Source organism: Enhydra lutris, unplaced genomic scaffold (genome assembly GCF_002288905.1).
Source record: "Enhydra lutris kenyoni isolate GAN:26980312 unplaced genomic scaffold, ASM228890v2 scaffoldscaffold55, whole genome shotgun sequence".
Lineage (NCBI taxonomy): Eukaryota > Metazoa > Chordata > Mammalia > Carnivora > Mustelidae > Enhydra > Enhydra lutris.
The window spans coordinates 10,618,695-10,631,569 of NW_019154139.1; positions in this window are offsets into that span (position 1 = coordinate 10,618,695).

The window sequence follows — 12,875 nt, forward strand, 5'->3', positions numbered from 1 at the left end:
GTGTGGCCGCATGTGCCTCCGTCCCCCGTGTTGTGATCTGTGAGAGGGGGAGGAGGATGGGGTCCCTGAGGGAGAGGTCCCTCTCCAGACGCCCTAGGTGGGTGTGGGGCCCCTTACCTGAAGGCTTGTTCTCTGCCCCCCACCTTTCAGTGGGGGCGCCTCTTCCCTTCCTCCGACAGTCTCTGTTCTCCACCAGCCCCAGCCGGGTCACGGAGATACGTGTTCGTGTGAGCAAGGACGGTGTGCAAATTCATGTGACAACACGGCCGGGGGGACGGGCCTGCTGGTTCTAGTCCCGTGTGGCTACTCTGTGCTTTGTGATTTAGGCCTTCCTGTCACCTCTCTGGGCCTCGGCGTCTCATCTGTAACCTGGGGCAGGGGTGGTTGGAAAGGTGAGGGGTATCACAGGGAACGGTGGGCCTCCGGGGTGCCGGGTGCCTGGCTTGTGGTGGGGGCTTGGCCCATCACGTCCCTTGGCTTCCTGTCCCCCAGCTCGGAGTCTAACTTTGTAAACAATTTTCTCCCTCCTCGGATCCTCAGAGCCGTCCTGTGGGGCTGGCCAGCTGGTTTCTGTCATGCAGTCATTTGACAGATGAGTAAACTGAGGTCTGAAGGGTAAGGCGAGTTGTCCATTGATTGAGTCCTTAGAATGGGCCCCTCCCCTCCGGGGGAGACTCACTGGATTGGCGGCTCCCTTCCCACAGGGCACTGTCTTTGTTTTTATGTACAGACCGGGAGCTCTGTGCATTGGGGGTGGGGAGTGCCCAAGGCCAAGGTGTAGCTGGCCACCATAGAGGCTGCATCCACCCCCAGCCCTCTCTTGCTTGTCCTTCTACCCCACAAGCTTCTGGCGACTGAGCCTTCTCTAGCGCGCTCCTTGCCCGCTGCCCCGTGCCCCGTTCGGCTTCCTTGCCTCCTGAAGTCTGCGGGATGTCTGCTTTGGAAGCAGAACTGGTTCCAGTGACATCTCCGCTGAGCGGCTGTGTGTGACACGGGGGTCAGCGGCGCTGTGCTCTGTCTGCGAGGCAGCAGCTATAGTCTTGCAAGCTCGGTGAGTGAGTGTGAAAGTGTGGCATCCATGCCGTGGCTTGGAGGTACCCATCCCGGTCACCCTCCCCATTCCAGCTACAGTGCCCTCCCCACCCCTGGGCCTAGATCTGTTCCCCCACAGTCTGCAGTGGTGTCCCAGGCCGTGCGGAACAGAAAGCCAGGAAGCAGGATTGCCTGGAAGCCCGAGCCTCCTTAACCAGTAGTCCAGAAGGTTAACTCAATCCTCTGCCTCTCACTGCCCCGTCTGATCCCCTATTGAATTAACCTTCTCGTGGCTCAATGAGTTTCGGGGGCAGAGTCACTGCCATTATTATGGGCCGGCGGGGGGAGGGTGGTGGAGGGTGCTGGGAGTTGGAATAATAGAGCCCCTTCCCCTCTGGTGAGCAGACAGCCCCCTGGGAGGCCCCGGAGAGGCCCTGAGGGCTAGGGAGCCACCTGGCAAGCCTCAGCTGCTGGGTGCCGCTGGCGGCAATCATTACAGTGATAATAATAATAATGATATGAGCTAATATTCATTGAGCCCAAGAGCCAGGCCCAGGGTGAAGCTCTTTGTAAGTGTTTAATCCCCACCAAACCTTCTGCAACATAGCCATTCCCATTCCTCATCTCCTACGCAAGACACAGAGAGGTTACAGATCGGCTCAGGGCCACACAGCAGCAGAACGAGGACCAGAAGTCCCACATCTCTGCCAGGGAACCTTTCCATCTTGGGGTGTCCCGGGGTGAGGGCCCTCTCCGGGCCTTGCCTTGCTCATCTGTCAGCAGGAGAAGCAGTGGGTGTGGCACAGGGACAGAGGGGCAGGAAGGCTCTAGGGTCTCAGGCCCGTTCCACATTCCTTCTGTGCTCCCCCCACCCCTGGGCGACCTGTGACATCCCCGAAGCCAGCAGCACGCTCTCTTGTTGTCCTCCAGCACCGAGCACAGTGCCAGCGCCCAGCAGGTCTTTTGGGGGCTCCCCTGGGTGATGGAGGGAGTGCTGCTCCCAGATTAGTATCTTCTCTGGTTCCGAGGCTATCACGGCCTCAGCGACAGTCCCCTTGGGCCACTCTACCATCTTCTCCCCCGGTCTCAGTCAGTGAAAGAGTAGGGACCCAGGGTCCAAATTCTGTCTCTTTTTAACGGTGTGTGTCTTGGGTAAGTTCCCTTCCAGGAGGTCCTGCTTCCTCAGTATAAAGTGGGGATAGCGATGCTGGGTTCCTAACTTTTCCAGTGCGGTTACGTAAGAGAATGTCAAGTGCGGAGCATTATGTCTGGCACATAGTAGGTGTCAATTAGATGAGTTCCCTCCCCCTTCCCATCTGTCTCCCTTATTCATTCCTGGTTCTCTGGAGTGGGTCCTGGGCTGTGTGCGTGTGTATATGTGTATCCCTCCCTCTCCTTTCAGCTTCTCCGTTCACCCCTGAGACACATAGAAACTGTTTCGGGAGCCAGGCTGGGGGGCCCCACGGAAGTGTGAGAAGGGCCTGGGAGCTGTCTGTCCCCCCAGCTAGAATGTGCAGAGGGGCTGGGAGGGGGCTGGACATGTCTGCTGTGCACCTGTGCATGTATGTGAGTAAGTGTATGTGTGTGACTCTGTGCATGCCAGTGCATGCTGGGGCAGGGGGGTAGGGGACAGCGGGAAGCAGTTCCAAAAGGCTGCCCGACCAGCCCGCTCTGGGCCCAGCCCCAAGACTCAGGCCTGCCTCAGTTTCCCTCCTTGGCCTGGCTGGGTCCCCTCTCTCTGAAATTCTCCTGGGATGGTGGAGAGACACAGGCAGCGGGGTTGGCAGGCCACCTCCCTTGCTTTCCGCGCTTCTCGCTCTGGGGCTGTGTGGGGAGGTTCATGGTTCTGGTTTAGCTGTTCCCTCTGTGTCTCTCCTGCTAGTACATCAGCTCCACACAGGCGCAGACTAGTAGGCCCGGCACTCAAAAATGACTTGGGCAAGTTCCTCTTATCTCTGTGCTATTTTGAGGATGGACTGATGCATTTTGCATTCAGTACACACGCGCGTGTGCATGCACGCAGGCACAAGCGTATCTCACCCAGGGATAACTGTGGTGTCCCAGGGCTCAGGCGGGAACGCATGGAGAGGAGTCACGTGGAACATCTGGAAGAGAGATGAGACACGTGGAACATCTACCAAGTGCCCAGCGTGGGGCCTACGCACAGTAGGGCTGGGCTGACAGGGGGTGGTTCTTGGTTGTCTGGGACCTGACCCCGAGGCTGCAAGGGCAGGTGCCGAGCCAGCCTGGAGAGCTGAGGGTGGGAGAGGCTTGGTCTGGCCGCTTCTGTTTGTCTGCTCGTCCCCCCCCTCACCGTGGGGTCCCCGTGACTGCACACCTGCTGGGTGCCAGGCACGGGGCTCCACACTGGCTATTACCTTGTTTAATTTTGGCCTGAGGACGGTGAAGGAGGGCCAGCCAGCTCTGGGTGGGGGCAGGCCAGGTGGAGAGACCATTAGGAGCCAAGGTCTGGAGGTTGGAAAGCCTGGAGTGGATTTTGGGAAGATGAGTCTGGAATGCGGTTAGGGGCTCCATTACACAGGACGGTCAACTTTGGGCTAAGAAAGGGAACGTTAGGGGCACCTGGGTGGCTCAGCGGGTTAAACCTTTGCCTTCAGCTCAGGTCATGATCTCAGGGTCCTGGGATCGAGCCCCACAGGCAGCCCCACATCAGGCTCTCTGCTCTGCAGGGAGCCGGCTTCCCTCTTTTTCTCCACCTGCCTCTCTGCCTGATTGTGATCTCTCTCTCTGTCAAATAAATAAATAAAATCTTAAAAAAAAGAAAAGAAAGGGAACGTTATCCTTTTTGTCAGGGAGCACCAAGGTCTCTGGGCAAATCTGTTAAAAATGCAGATTCTCAGGCCTTGTCAGCTGAGACTTTGATTCAGGAGGGTCGATGTATGGCCCGGGAACCTGCATTTTTAATGCATTTCCAGAATATGAATTCGCCCACGTTTGCTGGTTGGAGGGCAGCTGAGGGGGCTGCGTCTTCTGGATCTTTCCGCACAGGTGGGGAGGCACCAAAGGCATCTGCATTTTTCAGAGGAGCCTGGGGTCAGTTCTGTAGCAAGACCAGGCCAGTACTAATCATCTCCGTGTTCACCAGCTGCTGTTCTGAGCTTGCCCAATGGCCCTCAGCAAATCCTCAGAACGACCCTCTGCATGGTTCCTGTTGCACCGAAGAGGAAGCGGAGGCAGAGTCAGCGGTCTCGGGTTCAAGGCCGCACAGCTGGTAAAGGCATGAAGTACGGGGCAGGTGAGGTCAGACCAGCGAGGGCCTGCCCAGCGTTTTGGAGAGAGACCATGCCCTCCCTCTCCCTTCCTTTGGTGCCGGGGTACTGGTGGAGTTGAGCCTGGAGTTATGCCTGTGAGCAGAGGCTGCAGGCCGCCAGGTGGTGGAGGTGGGAACAGAGAAGCCAGAGGAGGACGGAGAGCCCGGAAGGCCTCCCGGAGGCGGCAACGCAGAGTTGCACAGTCGCGAAGCTGTGGCCTGAGGCGGGTCATCCGGTGGGCGCTCTGGCCCACGCAGGTGGCTATGGGCCGGGCGGTGAGCGGGTGTCCATCCCCTGTGCGCACCCGGGGCAGGCCTCCAGGGTGCACCCGCGCGCAGCTCTTCCCGCACCGCTCCCCGGCACCCACTCCCGGCCCCGCCCAGCAGGGCACAGGCACGTGCACGGTGGCAGGGTGGGCGGGAGCGCGCACAGGGAGCCCCCTCCCCAGGTCGCCCGCACCCCCTCCACCCCCGCCCTCACCGTGGCCGGCAGCCCGCCTGGTTCTGCCTTACTTCCCTGTGCTTAGAATTTGCAGCCGCATCCCTCGCAGCTCGCAGCCAATTTCACGGCCTCTGGGCTCGGCACGGTGCGCTGGATCGTAAACCCGCGGGCGCTGGGCAGGGGGCTGGCGGCCGGCCAAGGCGCGTGCCCAGGGAAGGGGGCGGAGGGGCGACCCGATAAAGGGCCTGTGACTTGTTGGCGACCGGGTGTGTGTGTCAGATGGGTGTGGACGGGATGGGGTTGGCGGGGCGCCGCCGAGAACTGCCCTGGGAGTGCGGCGCCCTGGGTGTGCAGGCGTGGCCCTGCGTGTGCTGGGGGGGGGGGGTCAGGGAGCGGTCCCCAGTGCGCTGGTGTGCCGGGGGCCCGTGTGCGTTGGACTGTGAGGCGGTGTAGGGGCCCCCGTGCCTGTGGGCATGTCTGTCTGTGTGTGTATGATGGAGTACGAGTGCCTGCCGCGGGTTGCCCACCAGGAGTGGGCGCCAGTGCGTTTCCATGCTTGTGTTGAGGGCTATCTGTGCCCTGGCCCCAAGCATGGTGGCACTGGTGTGAGTACACGTGTTCAGGTGGGCGCTGCTATATCAGGGTTCTGTGGGCAGCTGTGGACGGTGCATCTGAGTCTCTGTGCACATGTCCAATTGAGGGGATGTGGGATTCTGGTGTTAGTTGCTCTTCAGTGTCCTGTGGGTGCTGGCGTGTGTGTGTGTGTGTGTGTGTGTCTCAGGGTGTCTGCTGGCCACAGTGCTCCGGGTTAAGCGTGGAGGAAGTATCCCTGGGGGACCTGGGCCTGGGAGCCCTTTCCAGGAGCCAGCTGGTGCGTCCTTGTCCTCTGCCTTTGAGCCGGGCAGCGCCGGGCGCGCGTGCGCACTTGTGTTCCGGGGCCGCCAGCTGCCCGCGCTGGAAGGGTCTATGTATGTTTATGAATGGCAGTGTCGAGGGGGCCAAGGTGTGAGGCCCTGCCTGTGAGGACGGGCTGGGAGGACCATCTGGGCTGGTGGGGGGTGCGGGCCAGACAGGGAGAGGGGCCTCTGAGGGCAGAGAGGGAGTGTGTGCGCGTGTACGTGTGTGCACAGATGGGAGAAGGTTGGGTGGAGGCACATCTGTCCAGAATAGTGTGTGTCTCTGCCAGGGGAGGTCAGGCAGGTGCATAACTCTTAGGGTGTATGAGTGCATATGACCGGATGGTGCCCAGCAGGGCGTAGGCTGTGGGCACACTGGGAGAATGGGTGTGTGCGAGTCATCAATGAGAGATGGCACGGGGTGGGGGGGTTGCTTGTTCCCTGCAGCAGAGGGCCTGGGGCCCAGTGGTAGAAGGAGTAGGTCCTGTTGGGGTTGGGGTGACTGATAGGAGGGTGGTGTGGTTACCCATGTGAGGAGGGAGGGGCTGTGTATGGGAGCACCTGACGACAGGGAGTGGGAGGGTGTGGGGACCGTCCCCACCTGGGTATGCTGTGTGTGTCCATGACTGAGTGGGGTGTCTGGCTGGGACGTGGGAAGAGCCTCCAGACTCTGGGGCCCTGCAGGGAGTCAGGAACATGAGCGAGACTGGGGTGGGGTGGGAGGAATGGGGTCCCTTCATCTCCTAGAAACTACCCATTTGTTGCTTGCTCCTCCTCCAGAAACCATGGAGGGAGTGAAAGAAGTCCTGTGGCCCCTTCCCTCCTCTTACTCTTGAACCCGATGGGGCCTATAGGATGGGGACCCAGCCTTCCCCATCTCCCAGCCTCCCTCTCCCCCACCTCTCAGCCTCCATCTCCCAGCCTCCATCCCCCAGCCTCCATCCTCCCACCTCCTAGCCTCCCTTTTCTCTACCTCCCAGCCTCCATGTCCCCATCTCCCAGCTTCCATCCCCCACCTTCCAGCCTCCATCTCCCAGCCCCCATCCCCCCACCTACCAGCCTCCCTCTCCTCTACCTCCCAGCCTCCATGTCTCCCATCTCCCAGCCTCCATCCCATTACCTCCCAGCCTCCCTGCTCCCTTCCTCCCAGTCTTCCTCTCCCCTACCAGCCTCCATCTCCCAGCCTCCATCCCCCCACCTTCCAGCCTCCATCTCCCAGTCTCCATCTACCCCATCTCCCAGGCTCCATTCCCCTGCTTCCATCTCTCCATCTCCCTGACTCCCTCTCCTCCTACTCCCTCCCTCCTTCTCCTCCATCTCCTCCACCTCCTGGCCTCCATTCCCCACCATCTCCCAGTCTCCATCTTCCCGACCTCCCCGATTCCATCTCCCTATCTCCCACTTCTCCTTGCCTCCTTTTCCCCCTCCTCCCTGCCTCTGTCCCTCCCATCTCCCTGCATCCTTCTCCTCCATCTCCTTGCCTTCCTTTCCCCCCTCCCTACCTCCCTTTCCCCTATCTCCTTGCCTCCAGCTTCCCCTCCTCCCTGCCTTCCTCTCCCTCATATCCCAACACCCATCTCTCCCATCTCCCAGCCTCCATCTCCACCATCTCCCTGCCTCCATCTCCCCCTTCTCCCTGCCTCCCTCTCCCCCTCCTCCCTGCCCCCCTCTCCCCCATATCCCAACATCCATCTCCCCCTCCTCCCAGCCTCCATCTCCCTGCCTCTATCTCTCCTTTTCCCTGCCTCCCTCTCCCCCATATCTCAACCTCCATCTCCTTCATCTCCCAGCCTCCCTCTCCCTCGTCTCTGGTCTCCCAGCCTCCATCTCCGAGCCTCCATCTCCCCGCCTCCATCTCCCCCGTCTCCCCGCCTCCATTTCTCCACCTCCCTGCCTCCATCTCTCCCATCTCTCTCCATCTCGGCCTCCATCTCCGTGCATCCCTCCCCTCTCTCGGCCTCCTCCCTCTCTTTCACACTGATATTCATTTGTGGTATATTTGGTTGCCATGGGAAACCTAAGAAAGAAGTGAGTGTACCCTTCAAGACTTCAGCATTTTCCCTCCTCCCTCCCTCCTGCTGCCCCCCTCCCCCTCCTTCTCTCCTCCTCTCCTCTCCCTCCCTCCCCTTTCTCCCCCTCGCTTCCTCGCAGAAGGAGAGGACCTGGGTGAGAAGCTGCCGCTGCCTGAGCTGGACCAGGACCCGGGACCCCATTGCTCCTGCTGCTGCCGCCTGGCGCTGCCGCTGCAGGGGCCTCCCTGAGACCAGGCCAGGGATAGAGCCTCGCGGGCCGGAGGGCCCCCTTAGCCCGCAGACATCGGTAAGGACAGGGTCCTTCTGACTGTGTGCGAGCGTGTGGCTGCGTGTGAGCCTGGCTCACATGACCTGGCCTTGTGAACTGTGGTGTAGCCAAGCCTGTCGCCCATTGGTCCCTTCCTGTCTTGCCTGGCAACCCCCCCCACCGCACCTCTGCTATAGGCACCCCCACCTGCTTCTCCCCAGCTTCCCTTCCTCCGGGCCTGCGAGGCAGCTGGCAGAGTGGCAGGCCTTTCTGGGGGCCGGGACAGGCTCCCTGTGGGGGGTGGGAGGAAGTCACACTTCTGCCCCTTGGCCTGGCCTCTTGTACCTCAGTGGGGGCCCGGGGCATCGGAGGGGGCTGCTGGGGTGGGGACCGGCTTCCAGGGTCTCCTTTCCTCCCTCAGGAGGGGAGGGTGTCTCTCCATTGTCGGGAGAGGCAGACTGAGGGGCTGGGAGAGAGCTGGGAGCTGAGACGCGCGGGGCAGGATTGATAGGGGCCTGATCGGTGTCAGGGATTTCATCGGGGAGAGCAGTCAGACAGCTGGAGGCCGCGGGCAGACAGGAGCTGTTGGTCTCGGCTGGGGCTGGTGGCTGCCCCGAGAGGAGAGGCTGTCGCTGTCACCGCGGCAGTGTTGGTGGTGGCCACGTGGAGGGAGCTGTGGTCCGGGCGGGTGCTGAGTGACGGTGGTTGCCTTGGCGAGGGAGCCGCCTCTGTGGCATTGTGGTCTCCATGGAGAGAGGAGGAGACAGAGGGAGGAGGCTGGCTGTCTGGGCGCGGTGTTGGTGGTTGCTAAGGAGAGGGAGATGCCGTCTCTAGGACGAGGTGGTCCCCACGTGGAGGAGCCGTGGCTGCCGAGAGGTTGAGGGCCCTGGGGAAGGGCCGGTGCTGGAGGCTCTAGGGGGGGCCATGCAGGGAGCGGGAGTGAGTGGGGCGGTGGGGGCTCCGTGGGGGGGGTGGCGGTGTTACAGGGAGGGGCTGCAGCCCTGGGCTTGGTGCTGCTGGGCTCCTGGGCTGACGCAGGTTTCTCTGAGGGGGAGGGAGGTCCAGTGGGTGGGTCCGAGCGGCGCCCTTCACTGCCAGGTTCATCCTGTTCACTCCCATGTCTGTGGCCAGGTGCCCCCACCTCTGCCTTCTGGAGCCTTCCTCCTCCTCAGGGCATCTGAGCATACAAGTCCCCCCTCCGGATGCATGTTCTCTCCTTGTCCCCAAGTGACTTGGTCCCATACCTCACGTTTGCTGTGCTCCAGGATACCTGGAATTGATACTTGCCTTTGAGGCATCAGAGAGGGAAGGTCACTTGCCCCAGGTTGCACAGCAGGCACGCACCGAGGCTGGGATTTAACCCCTGGGTACCTGTCTCCCCAAACACCCCACTCACCGGTCCTGACCCCTCCCCTGGGAGCCTGTCCCTCTGTGACCACCCCACTGAGAGTTGTCTCTCTCTTCCCTCAGTCCCCAGGTCCTTTTCCGAAGCAAACATTTCACTTCAGTAGTTACAGGAGGCAGCAGCTTGGGACAGCAGAGTCCTGGGTTTGAATCCTGACACCGGCACTGACAGCTGTACGGTCCGGGGCCTCATTTTCCCAATCTGTAAAATGGAGACGACGCACATGCTTCTTGGGCTTGTGGTCACTGGGGATAACGTATGTCACGCCCCAGGTGTTGTTCCTGGTGCGTAGCAGAGCCGCCGTTAGGTGTCAGCCCCACCACCATCAACATAATTCCTTCCAAAAATGATTGAAAAATTATTTTCTGACATGCCCGGGGAGGACAACAGCGGTGATGTCTCACCGGAGGTCAGCCTCACTGCATCCTTGTCTGTGACCCTTGAGCCCTGGAGGCAATGACCTGGCCGCAGGAAGTGGGGCTGGAAAGGAGAAGGGCCTCCAGGAGTCACACAGCGCCTTGGTCGCTGAGCGGGGCTGGAACCTGGTGTGGCTGGCTTGGCATTCCGTGCTCCCTGCCTGCCTAATCCAGGGGCCTGGGTGCCTGCTGTCCTCACACAGGCCTTGGCCCTCCAGCTGCCGCCCAAGTCCCCCACCTCCTGGCTTCCTTCAGGGCGCCCAAGTGTCCTGAACCTGCCCAGCTAACCCCAGCCCGGGGCACGGCGTATCAGGCGAGTGGTGGGTGGTGTCCCGGGAGCAATGGATTCAGGGCAAGTCCTTCCTGCTACTAGGGGCCACGGATGGAGAAGGATGTCCAGAGAGCGACATCTGAGGGATTTGGGGGATGAGTGGCATGGTGACTCTGAGTGACACAGACCTGAGTTCAGAGCCTCTCTCTGCCACTTTTTAGGTAGGTGGCCCTGGGCATGTTTCTTACCTTTTTGGGAACCTCAGCTTTTTTCTTTGTACGATGGGTGTGATAGGGCTCAGCTTTATTTGACCCGCGTGCGGCAAGGGGGTGACAGTAAAGCCCAGCGTCTGCCGCCTAGCAGGGGCTCCCTGCTCTTTTGAACCCGTGAGCCCTTCCGCTCCTTTCCAGTGACCTGCGGGAAGTCATGGGAGAGGTGTCCTGTGTGGCCCCAGGTGGTAGAAGGGAAACCAACCAGGGCATAGACATCCGTTCCTTCCAAGAGACTTTCAGGCAGTCAGTGCTGCCTGGGGGAGAGGCAATGAGCGTCCCGTGACCCGTGAGGCCACATAAGGCCAGCAGGACCTAGGGTTGGGGATGACAAGACCTCGGATCCCATCATCATGTTGCCATTTACGGGCCGTGGGGTCTTGGGGGCCTCAGCTTCCCCACCTGCAAAATGGGAGGAATGAGAATGAATCCAGGTGTGTGGAAGAGACGGGTTCCCTCGAAGCTGCCTGGCATCCTGTTTTCCAGAGGAGGAAAGCAAGGGGCAAGGAGCTCACAGGGCTTACGGGGTGGCTTTTTCTGGAGCTTCTGCTGTGTGCTGGGCGCCCCCCCACCCAGACTCCATGGGGCACTGAAGTCCTTGGCCTTTGTACTTGCTGGTGCTTCTGCAGGAGTTGCTGGCCCTCTCTGGGCTCCCACCTGCTCCCTGGGCTTGTCCTGGGCTGCTCCCTGGCCCCCCGTCCCTGTTCCATGTCGCCTCCCCAGGAGACCCCTTCCTAAGTGCTCTGTTTGTGGCCCCGGGCCTCTTCCCTCTCTTGGTAGCCCCTAACACAACCAATTGCTCTTTTGGTTTTTTGTTTTTTGTTTTTTTGCTTTTTTATTATCCACCCTTTCGCCAGCGCAGTGTCAGCTCGTGAGGGCCGGATCGTTCTCGGTCTGGTTCCTCCCTCTATCCCAAGTGCCTTGAACGGGGCCTGGCACATAGTAGGTGTTCAGTCAACACGTGATGACAGCGTGGATGGGTTACCCTGCCGGGGGCCCTGGGCTGCCAGTCTTCTCATTTGCATCTTAGCTACAAGGCCCTTGAGCCTGGGGAGGCCAGGCCAACTGGCCCCGGAGACACAGTGGGGAGTTGGTGGCCGAGCTGGCCTCAGAGCCCCAATTGCGCGCTGACTCTGGGTCAGGTGGGGGCCTGGCCTTTCAAACTGGAGAGTTCGGACTTCACTCTGACCGCAGAGGCAACACTGCAGGAAGGCTCCGAAGCAGGGATGGCTCCTGCCTGCCATAAGGAAGAGGTTTTGGTAGCAGCCTGAGTCATCAGTTCAGGCGCTATGTGCCCTTAGGCAAATTACTTACCCACTCTGTGTCTCAGTTTACTTGTTTGTAAAATGGAGATGATATCTTATCTAGATGGGCTTCTGGGAGGTGGTGGACTTGGAGCTTTGGATTTGCAAGCTTGACTCCAAGGCCCTCACCCCAGCAAAGACCAGCAGCCTCTCCTGAATTCCCCCAGTCCTGGGAGGCTCCATCGCTCATTCCTGAGGGAACTGAGCTTCTGACTTCTGAATAGGGACGTTTATAGTGCTTGGAAAAGGCCATTTTCTGCCCTGCCAGCCCGGGCTCTCACCCTGCCTGTCTCCCCCCCACCCCAAAAGAGAAAAATAGAAGAAAGAAGGAAACTGGTTTTCTTGGGGCACTTAGTTCGTGCTGGGGACATTGCTGTCTGTGTCCGCATTCACAGTCCCAGCAGCACAGGCAGAGTAGGTCTAGTTAGGCCCATTTTACAGATGACCTGCCTCAGGTTTGGGGAAGTTTTCCATGGGGCACAGAGCAGGAATTTGGACCTGGGCCCAGAGGCTCCTGCCTGCACTGTCGGGAGGGGAGGCACCTTGGAGGCGTCTGGGGTTGGTCCACTCTGGGGTGACCCGGGGAGGGAGCTGTTGATCCCAGCCCCATCAGGATCTGATTTCGGAGGCTGGACCTTAAGAGAGGCTGTGGCATGGACAGCCTGCTCCCCCATGCCCCCCACCCCTTGCCTGCCCCCCCCACCCCCTGCTGGCAGTGACATTAGCCCAGGGAATAGATCTAGCCTTGTGTGCAATCTCAGTGGTTCGCTCAAGACCCCATTTGTTTGGGGAGGAGAAAGGGGGGTCTGTGGTGCCCAACAGAGGTGGGATTCATGAACAGGGCCCGGGGGAGGGGAGTAGGCTGCCTGGTACGGGCCAGGCCTGGAGGACTGCCAGGAGGGAGAGGGATAGGAGGAGGGGTCCTGCTTGTACCATTGGGGCAGAGTGTTATATTCTGGGTTGGGGGCTGTATGCGTGGAGGTACAGGAGGAGGGAAGGGGGAGTCTCACCCCCATTACTTCCTAGTCTGAAAGAAGGAGAGCGTGGTGGCCCTGGCCTCAGGGAGTTCCTAGTCTTCCAGCAGGGGATTGGGGGTGGGGGAAGACTGGGCCATCAATATCCTTGTCTGGGGAGTCATAGCCCTGACTTCAGGGAGTCCCCCGTCTCCCAGGAGCCCTAGTCTGAGGGCAGAGGCTCAATCTGCTTCATTAGTGTAGAAGGAAAGCACAGTTCCTTTGAGTGGGGGCTCCCCGAGTTCCGGGAAGACTTCCTGGAAGAGGCAGTCCCTA